Genomic DNA, 21,920 nt, shown 5'->3' with positions numbered 1-21,920 from the left:
GAATTGAGAAAGTTACGAAAATAGTACTAACTTCGCAAAATCCTAACTCAAAAGATAGCAAACCTTACATTTTCAAGTATATATAAGATTAGCCTTGTCAGGCATGCTGGTACATACCTGTAACCTCAGGGACTTGGGAGGATGAGGCAGGAACATCACAAGTTCAAAGTCAGCCTCAGCAACTTAGCAAGGCCCTAAGTAATTTAGCAAAACTCTGTCCCAAAATAAAAATAAAAAGGATTGGGGATGTAGATGTAGCTTACTGGTTAAACATCACCTGGGTTGCATCTTCAGTACAGAAAAAAAAAAAAAAATTAGCCTTACTCTATAAAATGTGTTTTCCATCAGATTCCAAGGTTGGTATAAGGAGAAGGACCCACCACTTTGCATCCCACATGAACAGTCAGCTTATCTACTGGGTCTAGCTGGTCTTCTTAGGGGCTGCTTTGTTCCTAGTTGGTATCTTTATTTAGCAAGTGAAAAGAGAGGTAGTAATGTTAATGAAATTCATGAATGATTCTAATTTGAGATGCTGCCAACATTAGTGAGGACAGAAAAGCCATACAAAAGGGAACTGGAAAATTAAGATTTTAACGAGTTTCAGTTTTTTATCCAGTGACTCAAACATCTCCACTCTGCAACACCTTATAGGCTACTGCAAACCCCTAAACCTCTTATTCTGATTCCAAATAAATAAAATATAATCTGAAACAGCACTAAAAACTTACAGCCCACCTTATCAGAGTTGCCTCTATCCAATATTTACAGATGATTCCAGAAGGGAAAGAGGAAGCAGAGTTAGGAAAATTGTGTCAAGAAGATCATGATGATCAAAGGTACTGACTGATGTATAAGATCAAAGCTGCCCCAACATTGACTGAAAGCAAATAAAAGAAAGGAAGGAAGGAAAGTAGGAAGGAAAGAAAGGAAGGAAAATAATAATTAGTATTACTATGAAAGTAATTACTGCTCTATACATTCAGAGTAACTTACATTTCAGTGTATCTTAGTTAAGAAAGAAGCAAGACATCAATTCATTAAATCCATGAATGTAGCTTTCAAAGAGTAAAAAGGCCATCATCATTCTCTTTGTGCTATCAAAAGAATTACTGGTAAAAAGAAAAGAGGAGCTTCTGAGAGCCAAGAAAACTTTCAGCTGATTCACTCTTTTAGCTGAGTCTAGGTAAGAAAATAAAACACTTTACATTTCTTGAAACCCTGAGATGGGAAGACCTGGTAGGGAGGGATCACCTGAGCTTCAGGTTCATTAGTTCCTAGGTTTTCTACTGTCATTTCACCTACACAGAGAAGCTGCTGAGTCAGCAAAGCTGACTGATGCATCAGGTTCTCCCCAATTAAGAGGAAGTCAAAGACTTCCAAGGGAATGGAAGGAGACCCTCAGGGTTATACAAAATTACATACAAGAGGAAGTGAGGGGAAAGGGAAAAATAATACAAGGGGGAGAAATGAATGACAGTAGAGGGGGTAGAGAAAGAAGAGGGGAGGGGAGAGGAGGGGAGGGGGGATAGTAGAGGATAGGAAAGGCAGCAGAATACAACAGACACTAGTATGGCAATATGTAAATCAATGGATGTGTAACTGATGTGATTCTGCAATCTGTATACGGGGTAAAAATGGGAGTTCATAACCCACTTGAATCAAAGTGTGAAATATGATATATCAAGAACTATGTAATGTTTTGAACAACCAACAATAAAAATTAAAAAAAAAAAATAAAAAAGACTTCCAAGGGAAGTAGTCACTTGGTTAATTCTGGCAAGGTAGGGCTGATCTTTCACATCCACCAGTGCCCTAAGAACAGTTGGTGGACTAAGAGACTTGTTCAGTGCCTGGGTATCAGCCAGTGACAGAGGCAAGACAGAAGCTCTTCCTAAATTCTCTTTTTTCCCTTAATTAAGCCTAGCAGATGCCTGATGAGATGATTAGGCAAGTCTCTGCCATGGGCGCTCCAGGCTAGTACTGGCTTAGAGAAAGTGATCATTGCAAAATCAGCAATCATGACTTGTAGGGCTTAAAACTACATACAGAAACCAAAAAGATCTGTAAAACTTCTCCAAAGAGCCCCTTCTCTCCTGAACAATGCACATATACACTGAACACTGCCTATCATTTGAGGGCGTTATCAGGCCTAGGCTCCACAGGAAGTTATCCTGACTTTCACCCCCTTAGGTCCAAATCATTTACTAAGCAGTGAATTATAACAGGACACCTATAAATAGAGGGGAAAGGAGAGCCTTTAAAAGCTAACTTTGCGAGGATGGGGGTGGGGTGGGGGGGTTGTGGATCAGTAGTAGAGTGCTTACCTAGCATGTGTAAGGCACTGGGTTTGATCCTCAGCACCACATAAATAAATAAAGTTATAAAAAATACATATTTTAAAAAAAGTTAACTTTGCGGGTCTGGGATTGTGGCTCAGTGGTAGAGTGCTTCTCTAGCATGTGTGAGGCAGTGGCTCTGATTCTTAGCACCACAAATAAATAAATAAAATAAACGTCATCAACAACTAAAAAATAAATAAATTAAAAACTAACTTTGCTTCTATAATCTAAAGAAGTTGACATTGTTTTTCCTGATGAAATAAATAATACATGGTCACTGTAAAAATTCAAATACCACAGAGATGTATAAAGTAACATAAAATCATCTGGGGAGATACAAGAGGCTCAGGGAATAAAGGTAAAGGAGAGAAGATTACTTTTTAGGATAATAAAAATGTCCTGAAATTAATAGTAGTGGTGGATGCACAATTCTGTGAATAAACTAAAATCTATGGTGTTATACATTTTTGGTTTTTGACTGGGGATTGAACCCAGAGGCAAGTCACCACTAAGCTACATATCACATTTTATTTTTATTTTGAGACAGAGTCTTGCTAAATTGCTGAGGCTGGCCTCAAACTTGTGATCCTCCAGCCTCAGCCTTCCTAGTTGCTGGGATTATAGGTGTGCACCACTGTACCAAGATGAATCATACACTTTTTTATTTATAAGTTTATTTTTAGTTGTTGTTAGACCTTTATTTTACTTATTTATATATGGTTCTAAGAATCAAACCCAGAGCCTCACACATGCTAGGCGAGCACTCTACCACTGAGCTACCACTTCAGTCCTGAAGTAGTATATTGTGCTCGGCACAATGGCACAGGCCTGTAATCCCAGTGGCTCGGGAGGCTGAGACAGAAGGATTGCGAGTTCAAAGCCAGCCTAGCAAAAGTGAGGCACTAAGCAACTCAGTGAGACCCTGTCTCTAAATAAAATACAAAATAGGACTGGGGATGTGGCTCATTGGTCCAATGCCCCTGAATTCAATCCCAGTACCCCCCATCTCCAAAAAAAAAAAAAAAAAAAGAGTACATTGTAGCATACCTGTAATCCTTGCTACTTTGGAGGCTGAGGCAGGAAGGATTTCAAATTCAACACCAGGTTGAGCAATTTAGAGAGACCTTGTCTCAAAATAAAATTAAATTTAAAAAGAACTGGAGAGGGCTGGGGCTGGGGCTCAGTGGTAGGACATTTGCCTGGCATGTGTGAGGCACTGGGTTCGATTCTCAGAACCACATATAAATAAATAAAGGTTTATTAACAATTAAAAAAAAAAACTGGAGATATAGCTTAGCAGTTGAGTACTTAGCTAGCATAAAAAGCCCCTGGATTCAATCCCCTGTGCTGGAAAAATAAAAAGAGTGTATTGCATGGTATATGCATCAGATCTCAACAAAGCTTTTTTTAAAAACAAACAAACAAACAAAAAAAAAACACATGGACACCAGATGTGATGGCACACCTGTGATCCCAGTGACTGGGGAGGCTGAAGCAGGAGGATCACAATTTCAAGGTCACACTCAGCAACTTAAGTGAGATCCTGTCTCAAAATGAAAAATGAAAAAGGCTAGGAATGTAGCTCAGTGGTAAAGCACCTCTGAATTCAATCCCCAGTACCAAAATAAATGAATCACCTGAGGAAATGTAAAGCAAAATTGCATTAAGATTTCATCTCACTTCAATTAGAATGGCAATCATCAAGAATTAAAATAATAATATTTGTAAAAATATATCAAAAGATTCTACTGTCATGTATAACTAAAAAAAAAAAAAAAATTAAAAAAGTCCAAATGATAAATGCTGGTGTGTGTGGGGGAAATACTTACACACTTTTGATGGAACTGTAAATTAGCACAACCACTATGGAAATAAATATGAGGTTTCTTCAAAACACTAGGAATGGAACTGCCATATAGCCCAGCTATATCATTCCTCAGTATTTATTCAAAAGAATTATAAATCAGCCTACTATAGCAATATAGCAGCAACATACACAACCATGTTTATAGCAGTACAATTCATAATAGTCAAGTTATGGTATCAGCATAGGTGTCTATCAACAAATAAATGCATAAAGAAAATGTGGTATACATACCCAATAGAGTTTTACTTGGCCATAAAAAAGAATTAAATTATGTCATTTGCAGGAAAATGGATGAAACTGGAGAACATCACATTAAGCAAAATAAACCAAACTCAGGAAGTCAGGGTCATATATTATCTTTCATATGTGAAAGTTAGAAAAAAATTTTAAAAAGGGACCAAAGTAGTATATAACTATAATCTCGGCAACTCAGGAGGCTGAAGCAGGAGGATCACAAATTTGAGGCCAGCATGAGTAACTCAGTAAGATCTTGCCTCAAAATTAAAAAATAATTAAAGGGGGGCGGTGCTGGGGTATAGCTCAGTGGTAGAACACTCCTGGGTTCAATCCCTAGCAACACCACACATACACACAAAGGACCTCATAAAAATAGACTAGGGATTAGTTGAGTAGAAGAAGGGATTCAGCAGAGGAAGTGGGGAGGAAAAAGATATGTAGTAGAAAATGAAACTGATCAAATTATGTCATGTGCACAAAGAAGTCACAATGAATCTCACTATTATGTATAATCATAATGTACCAATTTAAGAAATCACCTGAAATCCAAAATCAACACAAATATATTGATGTTCTTTCTTTCACAGACCATTCTTTGAATAAATATGTACACATACTGTTTAATTGTGGACAATTTTGTTTTATTTTTAACAGTTGTTTTTGGTAGAATGAGGGAGTCTTATTATCTCAACTGCTTTTACACTAGACAATTCCAAGTTATCCAAGATAATGTTTAAAACTTTAATAGCAATATTATTACTTGGGGTAATAATACAAATAATGAATATATGAAATAATAATAGTAGAAAAAAATTTATTTAAAATTTTATTTCAGTTTAAAAAAAGGGGAAAATTTTGGAAAAAAGTAATATAAGACTATATAAAATAATCTGAAGCTAAGGCATACATAGCCAAGTTTAGAAAACAGCTTTAGAACAGGAGCAACGGAAATAATTCTTTCATGCATTCTCACAGTAACAAGGTGACTTCTATGTGCCAGATACTATTACTACATGTTAAAAATGCAGCAGTGCCTATCTGGAGAGGAGACAAATTAGCCAAGAATTACAAGATAGTGTGGGTTAATATTATATGTTCTGTGTGTAATGCTAGCACAGAAGTAAAAACAAAGGTAGAGAATGAGGGTGATGCTTCCTGAAGGTGGACAAATGAACTGTATTTCAAAAAGCACCTATGTTCTTCAAGGGAGACCTGCCCACTCCATGATTATATACATAATTATTCAATGAGGAAAGATTTCATAGGCTTTCTTCAACTACTATAGGCATCTACCTCCAACTTATATCCTTGGGGTAGATTCCCCAAAGAGAAATAACTGGCCCCAAGCTGCATTCCAAAAAATATTCCAATTAATTTTCTTACCTAGAGTGCTCAAGTGTGCCCATTTCACTATATTTAGTCAGCATTGGAAACTCTCTTTTTTAAAAATTGCCAATAATTGCCAAATAATTGCCAGCCATGGTGGCACATGCCTATAATTCCAGGGACTAGAGAGGCTAAGGAAGGAGAATAGCAAGTTTGTGGCTAGCCTCAGCAATTTAGCAAGACCCTGTCTCAAAAGTAAGAAAAATAAGCTGGGCATGGTGGCACACGACTGTAATTCCAGAAACTTGAGAGGCTGAGACAAGAGGATTGTAGGTTCAAAGTCAGCCTCAGCAACTTGGTGAGGACCTAAGCAGTTTAGCAGACTCTGTTTCAAATAAAAAATAAAAAGGGCTGGGGATGTGGCTCAGTGGTTAAGCTCCCCTGGGTTCATTCCCTGGTACCAAAAAAAAAAAAAAAAAAAAGAAAAGTAAAGTAAAAAGAAAGGGCTGGGGGTATAGTTCAACACCTAGCATTCCTGGTTTTACACACATAATGCCAAATTAGTTTTTATCCATTTATCTACTAGATATTTTTCTTATTAATCTCTAGAAACCCTTTAAGTAATAAAGGCATTAACTGCTTATCCTTTAAAAGGTCAAGCACCCTGGGTTCAATTCCGAGTAACCGCCCCCACCCCACCCCCCACCAAGCCAAACCAAACCAAACCAAACAGGTCTATTGAGATATAATAAAATTCACCCTTTTAATGTATATAATTCAGGGTTTTTCAGACATTCACATGGTTTTTCAAACCATCAGCACTATTTAACTCTGGAACATTTTCATGGGTCCAAAAAGAAACCTCCCACCCATTAGTCACTTTTCCACCCAGGGCCTCTAGCCCTAGGCAACTACAAATCTATTTTCAGTCTCAATAGATTAATGTTTGGTTTTTTTTTTTTTTTTTTAGAGAGAGAGAGAGAGAGAATTTTTTTAATATTTATTTTTTAGTTTTCAGCGGACACAACATCTTTATTTGTATGTGGTGCTGAGGATCAAACCTGGGCCGCACGCATGCCAGGCGAGCACGCTACCGCTTGAGCCACATCCCCAGCCCATATTTGCTGTTTTTGTTGCAGATTTTTTTTTGTTAATTAGGCTTTGCATTTAAATTAAAGTTAGGTTGTTTTGACATAAATGAGTTTAAAATTTTTAGGAGATCAAATCTCTTAATCTTTCCTTTCTTATTTCTCCCTCCAGAGACTAAATATTGTCTCTCTGTGCTGCCTTCTTAATAATTTCATCTTTTTTATTTTTTGGTTCATTAATTCCCTCTTCAGCTGTGTCTACTGAAAAACTTACCCAATGAGTTAATTTTACTTTTTATATCTTCCTTTTTTCCCCCATATTTATTAGATCGCTTTTTGTTGTTATCTAAACTCTTTTGGGACCTAGTTTCCTTTCCTTCCTTCCTCCCTTTCTATCTTTTTGTGGTACTGGGGATTAAACCCAGGGGCACTCTACCACTTAACTATATCCTCAGCCCCTTTTATTCTTTATTTTGAGATAGGGTCTCATTAAATTGCCTGGACTGACCTCTAACTTTTGATCCTCTTAGCCTCAGCCTCCCAGATAGCTGGGATTATAGGGATGTGTCACTATGCCCAGCTGGGACCTTGTTTCTTGTGTTTGATTATTGTGTGGCTACATACTGGTTACTAGTCAATGTCAGAGTCTGTAAACAAGTCAGGATGGCGCCTAGAAAATGTTAGAGTCTGTAAACAAGTCTGGATGGCGCCTGGCAAAATGCCAGAGGGAGTAATTTGTGAAGTAACACCAGCGAGCCATTAAGTGTAGAGATTCCTTATTGGTTGACTGATGTATCTAGTTTATGCTAATTAGATAAGCTGTGTGAAATATATAAATATTGCTCCAGTCCTACAATAAAGGGCTTCCACTCCTGCTGTATCAATCTACACAAGTTATTCGTCACCCCCCGGTTATTTTGCTGCAGCTGGACTGCGGCAAGTCTTTTTTTTTTTAAACAAACAGTTATAGATTTTTATTATATAATAAAGGAGAACAACACTGTAGCAAGTCTTCAAACTTTTCTCTAAGTTCTATGAAAAGATTCCTTAGCCTGTATTTCCCAACCATATTTCATGTACATATAATCTAGAATTTCTCATATTTCCCACTGCCAACTGGCTTCATATACTTCATAGGTCATAAAAATAATCATGATGCCAAATGGCTGGCTGGAGTAATAGTAATGAATATTTATTCTTTCCACTAGAACCCAAAACCAAAAGAAATCAGCTATCCCTTGCTTCCCATGTCTGTATACATTTTATAAGTTAGTGTCACATAGCTGTCCTTGAATAGGAAGTGTTATAGTGAGCCTGAAAGAACCAGGAAAAAGAAAACAATTATTGCTGATTATGTTCTAAATTTAACCACATGTAAAAGTGAGAATCTTGTTCCTTGCATGTGTTTCTCATGTACTATGAGGTGAAACCATGGCAGAAGTATCTCCCTTCAACAGGTTCAATGTCAAGGGTGTTAACTCCACTTCCATGGATTCTTTCAATATCTCTGTCTTTGTTTAACTCCAGTCCCAAAACCCTCCGTGTGGACTCCGTTCTCTGGAAGCGCAGAGGGTCTTCCAAACCCGCTTGTCGCGCGAACAAAAAGCCCAGCATGGCGTTTCCTCACCTCAGCTTGCACACTGGTTACTAGTCTTAAATAATTATTGTGGAAGAAGGAAGAAGTAGAGAGTTATTGTTTAATGGTTAAGAGTTTCTGTTTGAAAGATGAAAAAGTTTAAGCAGTAGTGGTGATAACTGTACAATATAATGGTATAATTACTGCCACTGAATTATGTAAATGGCTGAAATGGCAAATTTTATGTTATATACACACATAAAGCCATAACAAAATATTTTGATTATTAAAAAATTTAAGCTAAAAATTAAAAAATGATATTGGGGATTATTTAAGGTCTGGGATGAAGATGCTTTCTTCCATTGGTAATATGCTTTTTTCTTCTTCTTCTTCTTCTTTTTTTTTTTTTAAAGAGAGAGAGAGAGAGAGGAGAGAGAGAGAGAATTTCAATATTTATTTTTCGGTGGACACAGCATCTTTGTTTATATGTGGTGCTGAGGATCGAACCCAGGCTGCACACATGCCAGGTGAGCGCGCTACTGCTTGAGCCATATCCCCAGCCCTCTTCTTTTTTTTTAAAGTGGTTTTTCTTTCTTTTTTTAAAAATATCTTTATTTATTTATTTTTAATGTGGTGCTGAGGATCGAACCCATTGCCTCACACATGCCAGATGAGCGTGCAACTACTTGAGCCACATCCCAAGCTCCATAATATGCTTTTTTCTTGCAAGACACCTATAGGCATTTTATTTTATTTATTGTTTTTGGTACTGAGGATTAAATCCAGAGGTGCTTTACCACTGAGCTACATCCCCAGACCTTTTTATTTTTTTATTTTGAGACAGGGTCTCACTAAGTTGACAAGGTTGGCCTTGAACTTGTGATCCCCTTGCCTCAGCCTCCAGAGTAGCTGGGATTTCAGGTGTGTACCACCTTGCCTGGCACCCATAGTCATTTTAAACTATAATTCCCTGGTTGAGATTTTCTGAACCCCAATATTATGCAAATCTGCACAAGAGGAGGTTCATTCAATGATGACAATGTCTCAGACATAATTTTTCTTTTCTTATTCCCTCCTGTTCTGCTTACTGCCAAGACAATGCCACTATCAGTTCCTGGGGATGGAGGTAAAGAGCAGTGCATCTACTTCCAGTTCAACTACAGTGTGCTTCTTCGGGAGGTTTAAGCATCGTGTTGGAGGGTATTCTATTAGACTCTCACTTCAAGTTCGGTCTGGGCTTTCATTTTTGCAACCTGGCTTCTAGATAGTGAACCCATAGCTTAGTCTCAAGCAAATGCCTTAAGGGTAAATGCAGGTTCTAATGCTAAACTTACCTCTTAGCATTCTGGTTTTCTCTGAAGATGTTGGCTTGGTAATTCCCTGCTTTTTTATTAGCTCTTAATACTTTTAAGGTGTTTTAAATGCTACGCTGTATGAAACTGTTTTCAGCTAAGCTATCTCACCATTTCTGGAAATGGAAGACAGAAATCTATTTTCTTCTAGATTTTGTATAGTTTGAATTTATTAAGTGATTTAATTCACCTGACAAATATAGTTCATGTTCTGCTTTCTTTGTTGTTACTAATAATTAGCATATCAAATTTTTTATTTATAAATTCTGTCATTCTAAACAAGTATCTTCACTCCTGGGCTCTTTCTTTAAAGTGCTGTCTCACTGAGCTTAGTTTGAATTGAATTTATTTTCACGTACAATTTTTGACCCACTGACCTAACTGATCTCAGCAATCTAGTAAGTGTTACATGTAACAGCTCCTAACACATGCTGATGAAAGATCTAACCCACTGTGCCACTGCAGAATAGCAACTAACAGTGGGGCAGGGTTTCTCTAGGAGCTGTCATTTTCCTGGTAGGTTAGCATCTGGACAGACACATGCTGGATGAAGTGTCGCTGCTGATTTAACCATTTGACTGCTGAATTGCAAGATGAGAAATAATGGATATGTTCAGTTCTATCTAATTAGTATTCTCTGACTTAATAACTTTGCAAACTGAATTACTTACAAACTAAATATAGAAAAGTTATTATTATGGTCTGGTTTCTAAGCAACCATTTCATTAAGAAAAGCACCACTTGGAAAAACATCTGTTTGTCAGTAAGGTTTATGCTGCCATCATATAATTTTATGGTGAAAAAGCCATGGTCACTCTGTGCTTTAGTAATCCCTAGTTGTGAAAAGGTCACCAGGGGGTACTACAACAGAGGGAGCCATCTGTTTCAATCTGTACTAGTCCCTGAACCTTGTTATCACAAAACAATTCAGTTTCCCTAAACAGCCATATAATTTAAAAGACATTTTCTCCTGATTACAAAAGCAACACATGTTCATACTAGAAAATGTAAAAAACCATTAGTGAAAAGGCACAAAGAAGAATACAAATCACCTGAGTTTTTGATGCCTTCAGTTAGATCTCATTTTAAAATGGATTCCATTACTAAGAAAAAAATTATTTGAATACCAGTGGCCTAAAATAACTCCATATGTTGTTACCTTTTTCATCTGTAATTACAATGCTTTGTATAATTAAGGGCTGTGTTTTGGACAATTGAGTTCAGAGATATGTACAGATATGTTTGGACATTTCATTGCTTTTCAAGAAAACAGGCTTAAAGACAACAGCATTCTGTGTCAGTGGGGAAAAGGTTATATAGGGTGTGTGTGTGATAAGAGATGATATGGTACAAAACATCCTCACTAAGGCAGATAGATGTCCTAAGATAGACATTTTCAAATCCTTTTTTTTTTTTTTTTAAGCAGCAGAATGTTGTTTTTACATAAAATTTTCAGAGAGGGCTCAATGAAAGAGAAGCAGAGCCATCTGGTTAGATGGGGCTGCACAGTGTGCTAAGCCTACTCAGCCCTCCCTTCTTCCCTGATCCTGAGGGTTCTGGAACACAGGCAGGTGTTCACCCAGTTCTTACTGTCTGCCACAGACCTGCTGCTTTGCTATACCTGTAGTGCAGGCCACTCTTCCCTCCCTCTACCAGGTTAATTCCTAATGATCCCCCAGCTCTCAGCTGATGGATCACTTCCTCCCTGCCTGTCAGGTAGAATGTCTCTAAAACAGTCTCTGCAGTACTGTGTGCCTTTTCTTCAGAGCACCTATAAAATAATTACACAAGTAGATGTGTGATCATTTGATTAATATTTGCCCTCCTCCAACTTTAAGCTCCTTGGGGCAGGGCATGACTGTTTTTTTTCAGCTGTGTACCTACAATAGTGTTCTCAAAATAATACTCAGTAAATATCTGTAAGTGAATGAATAGATTTTTTTTTTTAACTATTAGGGGAAAATGGCAAAAAATAGTACTTCATGATTTCTCCAACCGTGGTTCTATAATAACACCAGAGAGGATCTAAAGAGGAGTCTTAAAATCTCTTCTCTGGGTTTTATGGAGACTTATTTTACCCTTCTGTGGTAAAATAAGCCTCTTAAAGCACCACATCAGCCTTAAAAGGACACAGGAAAGGGAATAGATTTCTTTCTTTACTTTTTTTTTTTTTTATTAGCTACACATGACATTACAATGATCTTGGCAATTCATACATTTGAATCAATTGGGAAAGAGTGATAGATTTCTTTTTTCATTCCTATCTACAGTCAAGTTATCAATAAGGGAAAACAAAAGTTGGACACAAAATACAAACAAGCTTCTAAAAAAGCCTTCTTGGGGCTAAAGATGTAGCTCAGTGGTACATACTTGTCTAATATGCTCCAGGCCTGGGGCTTAATCCCCAGCACCACCAAACTAACCAAATAAATAAGGCTTCTCCTAAGAAAGAACCTTAATAATCATGTCCTGGCAGGTGGATGAAGAGATGATCTAATTAGGTCTTTGGTAGCTCCATGTCTGTGAGCCCTGAGGCTCAATTCATTCCCAGCCTCCCTCTTCAGGGACAGCAGAGATACCACAAGGTCACAAAACAAAACCATGTATCAAAGTCTAAGTAAAAAAATGAGGTGCCAAACTGAACAGGCATCATTCAACTGTACTTTTCCACAATTGCCCAAGATCTGACATGACCAGAGAGGGGGAAATTGATGCTTCAAGTTAAAAATGTTAAACTTATGATTCAGCAACAAAAGGAGCTATGTCAGAGTTAATAAAAAATATAATTGGGCTTATTAAGTATGTGAGCAACTTTAAGGATCATCTTAATCACATCTGGGAAGATTATGAATTTTAATTTGTATTTGGAATGAAGGGTAAGTTACTTGTTTTTTAGTGTGGGAAAGAAAGAGAAGAGCAGGGAACTACTCTAGCTGTTACCTGAACTGAGCTCCAGTGAATTGTAAGGGTTCCTTCAGAGAGTACAGGATGCTGTGCTTAAAGATAAGTCAATTTTACTTATGTGTGCTCTCACTATTCCATCCTCCTTAATTTGTCTTCAAATTCTAACTTTACTAAAGAAAGGGTGGCTCCAGGGCAAAATTTAAATAGCTGTTCTACAGGGAAGATACTTACTGACTCCTTAATAGCTTGTAAAGTAGACATTTAAGAAACTGACTTTTTACCCCAAGGTATCTCACAATTGCCTTCTTGGTAGAGGATCCTGCCTTTGTGACAGCTAGCTACATGAGGTGAAGGATTTTAAATGAGCCCTGGAAACCATGAAATTAAGGAGCATATAATTGCTTAGCTGAAAATGTCAAGAACTGCTGGTTCCATAGCTTAATTTTCCTGTCTATAACAGCAGAAGCCATTGTGGTTTGAGAAAGGTGAGAAAATGGAACAAAGTGAAAAGAGAACTGCGGAGTTGTACAAGGGCTTTGGTTTGGGAGTTGAATCCAAGCTCCATCACTTACTGGCTGACTAAGTAACATCTGTACCTTGGTTTCTTTGTCTGAAAAAATGTGGAGAAAAAAGATATTGATGCTTGCAGGGCTTTGGGGAAGAGTAAATGAAATAACCTAAGTTACACCTGATATATAGGTGTATTACTTAATAAATCATGACTGAAAATAAAAGCAAATAAGTAAGAACCATCAATGAGCACAATACTCTAAAATCCATAAAGCCCAGTGCCAAGCCATTTCTGGCAGACTGGCAACTACAAAGATTCCCTGCAGTCTTCACTGAAAAGCCCAGATGCCTTCTCCTGGCATTCCAGAAACTTCCATGTCCCTCACCTTCATGCCTGCTCTGATCCGCTGGCAACCTGAACTGTTTGCCTTCCTTTACACTTGCCCCATTCCTGAATCTCTTCGTGTCTTTGTTTTCCCTTCAGTTTCACAGGTTGAAATCCTGCCCATCCATCTTTCTTGCTCCCAAGAGCACCATCACAAACTGTTCTCAACTTTCAAAGTTTATTTTTTTAAGTGTAAAATTCAGTTACTGTGAGTCTATTTATAAGGCTGTGAAATGATCACCATTATCCAATTCCAAAATAAGTTCATCTCCTCAAAAGGAAACTTCATATCCATTATATCCATGCCTGACTCCCATCGTCCCATCCTCTAGAAACCATTACTCTGTTTTTTTCACATCTATACATTTGCCTGATCTGGCAAATTCCATTTCATGTAAATGGAATCACACAATTTGTGGCCTTTTGTGTATGGCTTCTTTCACTTACCCTTCCATCTATGTTGTAGTCTGAATCAGCAGCACCTCATTCCTTTTTTTCACCAAATAATATTCCACTGTGTAAATGTACCAGATTTTATTTATCCATTCATCAGGCAATAGATATTTGGTTGATTCCACTTGGGGGCTATTATGAATAATGCTGATATATAAGCTTTTGTGGACATATGTTTTCATTTCTCTTCAAATGGAGTATAAGTAGAATTGATGGGTTATATGATAACTAAGTTTACCCTTTTGAGAACTGCCAGACTGTCTTCCAAAGCAACTGTACCATTTTACATTTCTACCAGCAATGTATGAAGGTTCCAATTTTTCCAGCCTCATAATTTGTTTTTTTTTAAAGTAAGTTTTTAAAAATATCATTTATTGGCATCAGAAATATAACAAATCTCAGAAGTTCTATACAAAAAAACTGCATGTTTGCCTACCCCATGATCTCAGTGTTATGGTTTGAATGTGTCCCCCAAAGTTCATGTGTTAGAAACTAAATCCTTGTGCAACAGAGAAGAGGGACTTTTAAGAGGTCATGAAGACCCTGCCCTCATAAGTGGATCAATGCAATTCATCCATTTCATGGAGTGGCTTCTGGGAAAGGTTGATTTCAGCCCCTGCCTCCCCATATCCCCATCTCTCTGACTGTTTCCCTCCCACTTTCCCTCCCACTCTCCCTCCTACACTGTCCACCTTCCATCTTCTGCCACGGGATGATGCAGAAAGAAGGCACTGGCTATATGTGGCATCTAGACCTTGGACTTCCCAGGCTCCAAAAGAGTAAGAAGTAAGTCTATATCCCTTGTAGATTTCCCAAGCTCAGGAATTGTGTTATAGCATCACAAAACAGACTAACTTAGTAAACTGCATAAATCCCAGAATTGATTTCTGAAGTCTTTCCTGATGCTCCCAAAACAGTGCTGATACCCTCAGTGCTGAAACAACAATGACCATCAGTAGGAAGAAGGGAAGGCAGTGTGAAGCAGGAAGATGAGTTTCAAAAATACATACAGAGGGGCGGGGGGTGTGGCTCAGTGGTAGAGCACTTGTCTAACCCGTGTGAGGCACTGGGTTCAATCCTCAGCACGGATATAAATAAATAAAATAAAAGGTACTGCGTTCACCTACAACTAAAAAAAAATATTTAAAAAATACATACAGAGATTAATTAAAATTAACACTCTACACACTGCCAAATGAGCAAAACAAAACAAAACAAAATCAAGTAGGCATGAGATCAGCATATTATTAAGTTATATAAAAGGCTGATTTATAGTGAAACCATTTCTCATAGGCAGGCCTGATTCTCCTAAACTAAGACCCTAAGGAAACTTGGCCCTGCCACTTGGGAACAGGAACAATGTGGGCACTATGATTCATTATCTTTCCCTCTGGCAAGAACACAGGCATCAGAGCCAGAGAGACTTAAATTCAAATCTGAATGCTGTCACTTAAGATCTGTGTCACTTTGAGCCAGGTTCTTAACCTCTTTGAGTCTCAGTTCCCTCATCTACAAAATGACAGTAATAATTCCTAACTTTCAGGGTTGTCTTAAGTACTAGGCACTCACTAAATGGAAACTCCTACATTACTTATTGTCATTTCTCTTACATGGCAATTATCCAGAGCAATCTCCCCCCAGCCCCCTTTCAACTGGGAATTGAACTTAGCAGCACTGAACTACATTCCCCAGTTTTTTTTTTTTTATTATTTTTATTTTTTGAGATAGGGTCTTGCTAAATTGCCAAAGCTGTCTTTGAACTTGGGATCCTTCTGCCTCAGCCTCCTGATTCACTGGGATTATAGGCATGCATCACCATGCCTGCCTATCTAGGGCAATCTTGGAAAGTGAAAACAACTAATACTGAAGTAGCCAGTTAACATTTTACTTACAGGTAAAAGTACTAAACTGCTAAATATTCTGATACAAATCTGAATGTATCAATCTTTGACTGATAAACTACTGAACAGATATTCCAAAAATGAAACTAGTATAAAATTCAAGCCTTCTGGACTTTGAAATGCAATGTAATCTCTGATTTGAGGAAGAGGAACAAGGCATCATATAGATCCCCTAGACTATAAGATATGGTGCAAGAGACTAGGAATCCCTGCAAAATGGGTCAGCCGTAGCTCCAACCCTCTCTCAGCTTCTGTGACTATTGCCAAGTTAATTATTTATTTTATTTTTAAAAAATTTGTTCTAATTAATTATATATGAAACTAGAATGCATTTTGACATACTGTACACAAATAGAGCACTACTTCACATTCCTCTGGCTGTACATTGTAATTCTTCATTTTAAAAGGAAGGGTTATGGCCAAGGGTAGTGGAGCAAGCCTATAATCCCATGTACTCAGGAGGTTGAGGTAGGGGGAGCACAAGTACAAGACTAGCCTCAGCAACTTAGTGAGATCCTGCCTCAAAACAAAAAACAAATTAAAAAGGTGCTGGGAATATAGTTTAGTGATAAAGGTCCCCTGGATTCAATCCCTAGGATTAGTGGGGGCAGGGGGGGGAAGAATTATATATGCTCTTATTGTATTTTAGAATTGTTGACAGAATCAAAGCTTTCTAGATGATTAAGTATCATTCAATTTTAATAAATATTATTGATACTCATACTCATAATAGGATCAATTTCTACCATTATTTGAAAAGTACTAGAGAAGGAAACTATAATACTGGGGAGAGGGGCTGGGGATGTGGCTCAAGCGGTAGCGCGCTTGCCTGGCATGCGTGCGGCCCGGGTTCGATCCTCAGCACCACATACAAACAAAGATGTTGTGTCTGCCTAAAACTAAAAAAAATAAATAAATATTAAAATTAAAAAAAAAAAAAAAGTAAAAAAAAAAAAAAATACTGGGGAGAAAATAAGATGTGGAGGAAAGAACAAGATTTGAATGAACTGCTATGTGATCTTGAAAAGGGGACTTAACCTATCAAAGTGTCAGAATCTTTAGCTATAAAATGGGACTATCTCATATCATACCTACAAATTAACTCAAAATGAATCATAAACCTAAATGTTATACTGGGCCTAGTGGCACACATTTGTTATCCCAGCAGCTGGGGAGGCTGAGGCAGGAGGATGGTGAGTTCAAAACTAGCCTCACCAACTTAGTGAGGACCTACACAACTCAATGAGACCTTGTCTCTAAATAAAACATTAAAAAGGACTGGAGATATGAATATACTTTGTATGCAACCAGAGATATGAACAATTTTGCTCTATATGTGTAATATGAATTGTAATGCATTCCGCTGTCATATGTAAATAAAGAAAAACAAAGAGGGGTTGGGGATGTGGCTTAGTGGTTAAGTGCCCCTGGGTTCAATTCCTGGTACCAAACAAACAAACAACAAACAAACAAACAAAAACCCCAAAACCTAAATTTAAGAGCTAAGCCTTTAAAATTTTTGGAAAAAAAACCCAGAGAAATAAATCTTCATGTTCTTGGTTTGGGTAATAGCTTTTTATTTTTATTTTTTTAATATTTATTTTTTAGTTGTAGGTGGACACAATATGTTTATTTTATTTACTTATTTGTGGTACTGAGAATCGAACCCAGGGCCTCACACATGTTAGGCGAGTGCTCTACCACTGAGCCACAACCCCAGCCCTAGGTAATAGCTTTTTAGAAATGACTCTAAAAGTATAAACAAATGAAAGAGAAAATTGATAAATTACATTTTATCAAAAGTAAACATCATATAGATCCCCTAGACTGTAAGAGGCATCATATAGATGGGTATCCTGGTGCATGCCTGTAATCCCAGCTACTTGGAAGGCTGAGGCAGAAGGATTCCAATTTGAGGCCACTCTAAGTGGCCTAATTAAGCAATACCTGTCTCAAAAAAATTTTAAGGGGCTGGGATGGGGATGTAACTTAGTGATAGAGCCCTTGCTTACCATGTGTTAGGCCTTGGGTTTAATCCCCAAGTACTGTTCAAAAAAAAAAAAAAAAAAGTGAAAACTTTGTGTTTCAAATGATACTTCTAAGTAAAAGAAAGGATAATCCACAGGATGGCAGAAAATATTTGCAATTCACATATTTGATAAAGGACATGTCTCCAGAATATATAAAGAAGTGTTGTAACTCAAAAAAAAAAAAAAAAAAGTAAAACAAAAATGGGCAAAAATTCTGAATAGATGTTTCTCTAAAGAAGATAGACAATTAACTCATAAAAAAATGCTCAGCATCATTAGCCATTAAAGAAATGCAAATCAAAATCACAATGAGATATCACTTCATACTCCCCAGAACAGTTAAAATAAAAGACAGACTATAATGTAGAGGGCGCAGTGGGGCACATCTATAATCCCAGCCACATGGGAAGCTGAGGTTCAAGGCCAATTCAAGACCAGCCTCAGCAATCTAGCAAGACCCTGCCTCAAAAATTAAATGAATAAACAAGACTAAACATGGATTTAGTATCTGATCTAACAATTCTACGTCTAGGTGAATGCCCAGGGAAAGTGAAAACACGTTTGTACAAAAAAAACTTGTGCACAAATGTTCATAGCAACATTATTTATAATAGACAAAAAGGGAAATAATCCAACTGTACATTAACTGAAGATGAATAAACAAAAGCTGAGTAATCAATATAATAAATGATTTAGTCATAAAGAGGAATGAAGTACTGACCCATGCTATAACATGGATGTACCTATAAAACATTTGTGTAAGTGAAAGGAGCCAGGCAAAACAGACTTGATGGTTCCATTTTACTGTATGAATCCATTTACATGAATGCCCAAAATAGCCAAATCCACAGTCAAAAAGTAGACCAGGGACTTGGGTGTAGCTCAATGGTAAAACACACGCAAGGGCCTGGATTTGTTCCCTAGGCACCTGCCATTCCACCAAAAAAAAAAAAAAAAAAAGTAAATCAGTGGTTGCTGGAGGCTGGTAGAATGAGGAATGGGAGGTGACTAATAATGGGTATGGGATGATGAAAATGTTCCAAAATTAGATAGTGGTGACGGTTGCACAACTCTTTAAATACACTAAAAGCCACTGACTTGCATATTTTAATCTGGCAAATTTTAGGTATGCAAATTATATCTCAAATAAGAAGTTTAAAAATGAGGATAATGTTTCTTCCCAGAACAACTTCATGAATTGACTGAGGTAGCATATATAAAAGATAATCAATAAATGCTCAGTTATTTATTAGGTGCTATGGAAACTAGGTGAAGACAAAAGAAATCTTTCCATTTCAAAGGCATAAATGTAGATAGGACTACATTCCAAATTTCCATGCCAGATCCAATTAGATGATCCTTCAGGGATAAAATTATTTTCAGTTAATGATTTCTCAATTTACTTTGAGGTAGAAATATGAGAATGAGATAGAGTTTAGTTTCTAACTAGTTAAGACTTGTAATTCTGTTCAGTTTGAAACTCTGTAAAAATAATGTCATCTATGTAACTATAGTCACCCTTTGGGGCCTTTTGCCTTCCTTCCCGGTGGTTCTTTTGACAGAAATGAAAACGCCTTTCTGAAAGGAAGAGTGTGGAAGAGTGATTTGCCTGGGCATGTCAAGATGTCTAGATTCCCTTCAGTCTACACACACTTTCACCTCCCATGCTTGGCTTAGGCATAGGTGGTTTTCTGGTTTTTGTTTTTAATGAGCTTGGCAGTTTTATTCAAAGATCCCTTAGGCTGGGGGTATAGCTAAGTGTTACAGTGCCTGCTTAGTATGTTTGAGGCCCTGGGTTCAATCCCCAGCTACCCCTCTCCACCAAAACAATAGCAACAACAAAATCAAAGATCCCTGAGAGGGATCACTTGGATCCCTGAAATCACTTGAATCTGTTGCTTTCAAAATGTTCTTTTATTGAATGTGACTGAGAGGATACATAAGCAGAATCACAGTGTGATAAATAAACTGGCTACTATACCTTATTAAAGAATATCACAGCTGGGCACAGTGGCACATGCCTATAATCTCAGCAACTTGGGAGGCTGAGGTAAGAAGATCGCAGGTTGGAGGCCAGCCTCAGAAACTTAACAAGGCCCTAAGCAATTTAGTGAGACTCTGTCTCAAAATAAAAAGTGTTGGGGGGTAGCTCAGAGTTTGTAAAACACCCCTGGGTTCAGTCCCTACTTTATTGATCACATTCATTACTGAACAACTATTTCAAAACTTTCATGTGAAAAATGCCCCAAATACCTACTGTTAGGTCGGTGGCAGTGACTTAGAACAAACCAGCCTGCACAGGAAAGGAACATCAATCAGGCGCTGGTGGAAACGCCTGTCAATCAGCAGGATCTCCTGACATCCCCTGGCCAATCCTGGAGTTCAGCCAGCTCCCCAGACCAACTCCAGCAGGACAAGGGAACTTAAAAATCTCCTTTCCTGTCCGAAGCCCTATTCCTTCCTGCCCTGAGCCCCATAAAATCCCAGTCCAGTCGAGCTCCCACACGGTTTCTCCTTAGACCCTTCTCCTGTCCACTCTGTTGGTCTGATCGAGTTCCACCTGGGAGTGATATCTCAAATAAAGCCTCGTTTGGCGGCCTTTTTAAATCTGCCTCCTCTGGTTGCTGCCCGCCTCACCTGATCTTACACCTACAATACATCATGGGACTCTAAAGGACATATTTTACCTCCTATTTTAGGAAAGAAAAAGATTTCTGCTTCTCACCCTATATACTTCCTTATCATTTAAATTTAAGATAATGAAAATGTATTATTTGTATAATAATAAGGTGATAGAAACAATGAAGAAAGTATACAAGGAATGGAAAAGGGGAAGACCAATGTGTTTAAGATCAAGTTAAAACACTCCTGGGTTCAATCCCCACTTTATTGATCACATTCATTACTGAACAATTATTTCAAAACTTTCATGTGAAAAATGTCCCAAATACCTACTGTTAGGTATGTAACAGAGGTCTATCTCTCACTTCAGATGGTAGCTGGGACTTGGCAACTTTGTCCATATTCTCTACCTGAATAAGCTGATTTTGAGCAACTGGGAGAAGTTGCCGGACAACTACCTCAACCAGAACCTTCTTAGTAAGAATAAACAGAGTTGTAGACAGTCATTCATAAAACTCAAATTGGAATTTAATTCTCAGATTTTTTACTTTTTAGTTATAGGCGGACACAATTTCTTTATTTTATTTTATGTGGTGCTGAGGATCGAACCCAGGGCCTCACACATGCTAGGCAAGTGCTCTACCTCTGAGCCACAATCCCATCCCATTTCTCAGATTCTTAAATCAGGCATAATTAAATGCCTCTCTGCTCTTTCCCTAGATTGCAGATAGACTTGATAAGAAATTATAAAAGAAATCCAAACTATCAATAAATTAAGTAATAAGTACACTGTAACTCTCACACAGAGCTATTTAGGCAGCCTAGAAAAGGAAAACTTAACATACATATACACACAGTCCCCCAAACTACATGCCATTCAAAGGACAACTAGGCACCCACTCTCCTGTGGAACTTGTGAGGCTGGAGTCATGAAAAGCTTTGTTGTTGGAGTGGTTTAGGCTTGGGCAAACTACATTGGCAACACAAGTGGGAAGATTCAGTTCTTTCTTTTCTTAATGGGAACTTTTACCTAAGTCCTCAGCTTTAAGTGCATGTTACAAACACCAAAAACATCCATTAGTTCAATCTTGTCCATCTTGAGGAACTGAGAACAGAAATTACACCTCCACCTCCCATGTTCTTCCTCACCAAATTAACTACTAACAGATTAACACAGCAATTAAAATAACTAAAAACAAACAATACCAACAGTTGTGTGATTTTTATAGCAGATTCTAGAGACTAATGAGCTCAATTGGTTAATCAACTAAGAAGTTTATTCCAAGCAGCAATGTTGCCGCTTTAGAATGAAATGCTACCACTTTCCGAA

The 21,920-nt window shown here is 37.7% G+C and overlaps 1 protein-coding gene and 1 non-coding gene across 4 annotated transcripts in view; both read right to left on the bottom strand.

Moving 5' to 3' along the window:
• Tango6 (transport and golgi organization 6 homolog) overlaps positions 1-21,920 on the bottom strand; it is a 184,262-nt gene that overhangs the window by 92,432 nt on the left and 69,910 nt on the right. The gene's annotated exons all lie outside the window — the stretch shown is intronic.
• Positions 11,790-11,917, bottom strand: LOC114090985 (small nucleolar RNA SNORA26). Its single transcript, XR_003582446.1, has one exon. It is a non-coding gene; the product is annotated as a small nucleolar RNA SNORA26 (small nucleolar RNA).

The sequence above is a fragment of the Marmota flaviventris genome, chromosome 18 (assembly GCF_047511675.1).
Source record: "Marmota flaviventris isolate mMarFla1 chromosome 18, mMarFla1.hap1, whole genome shotgun sequence".
Lineage (NCBI taxonomy): Eukaryota > Metazoa > Chordata > Mammalia > Rodentia > Sciuridae > Marmota > Marmota flaviventris.
Note: the sequence above shows the minus strand (reverse complement) of the source record. Positions and strands in the feature narration are given on the sequence as shown.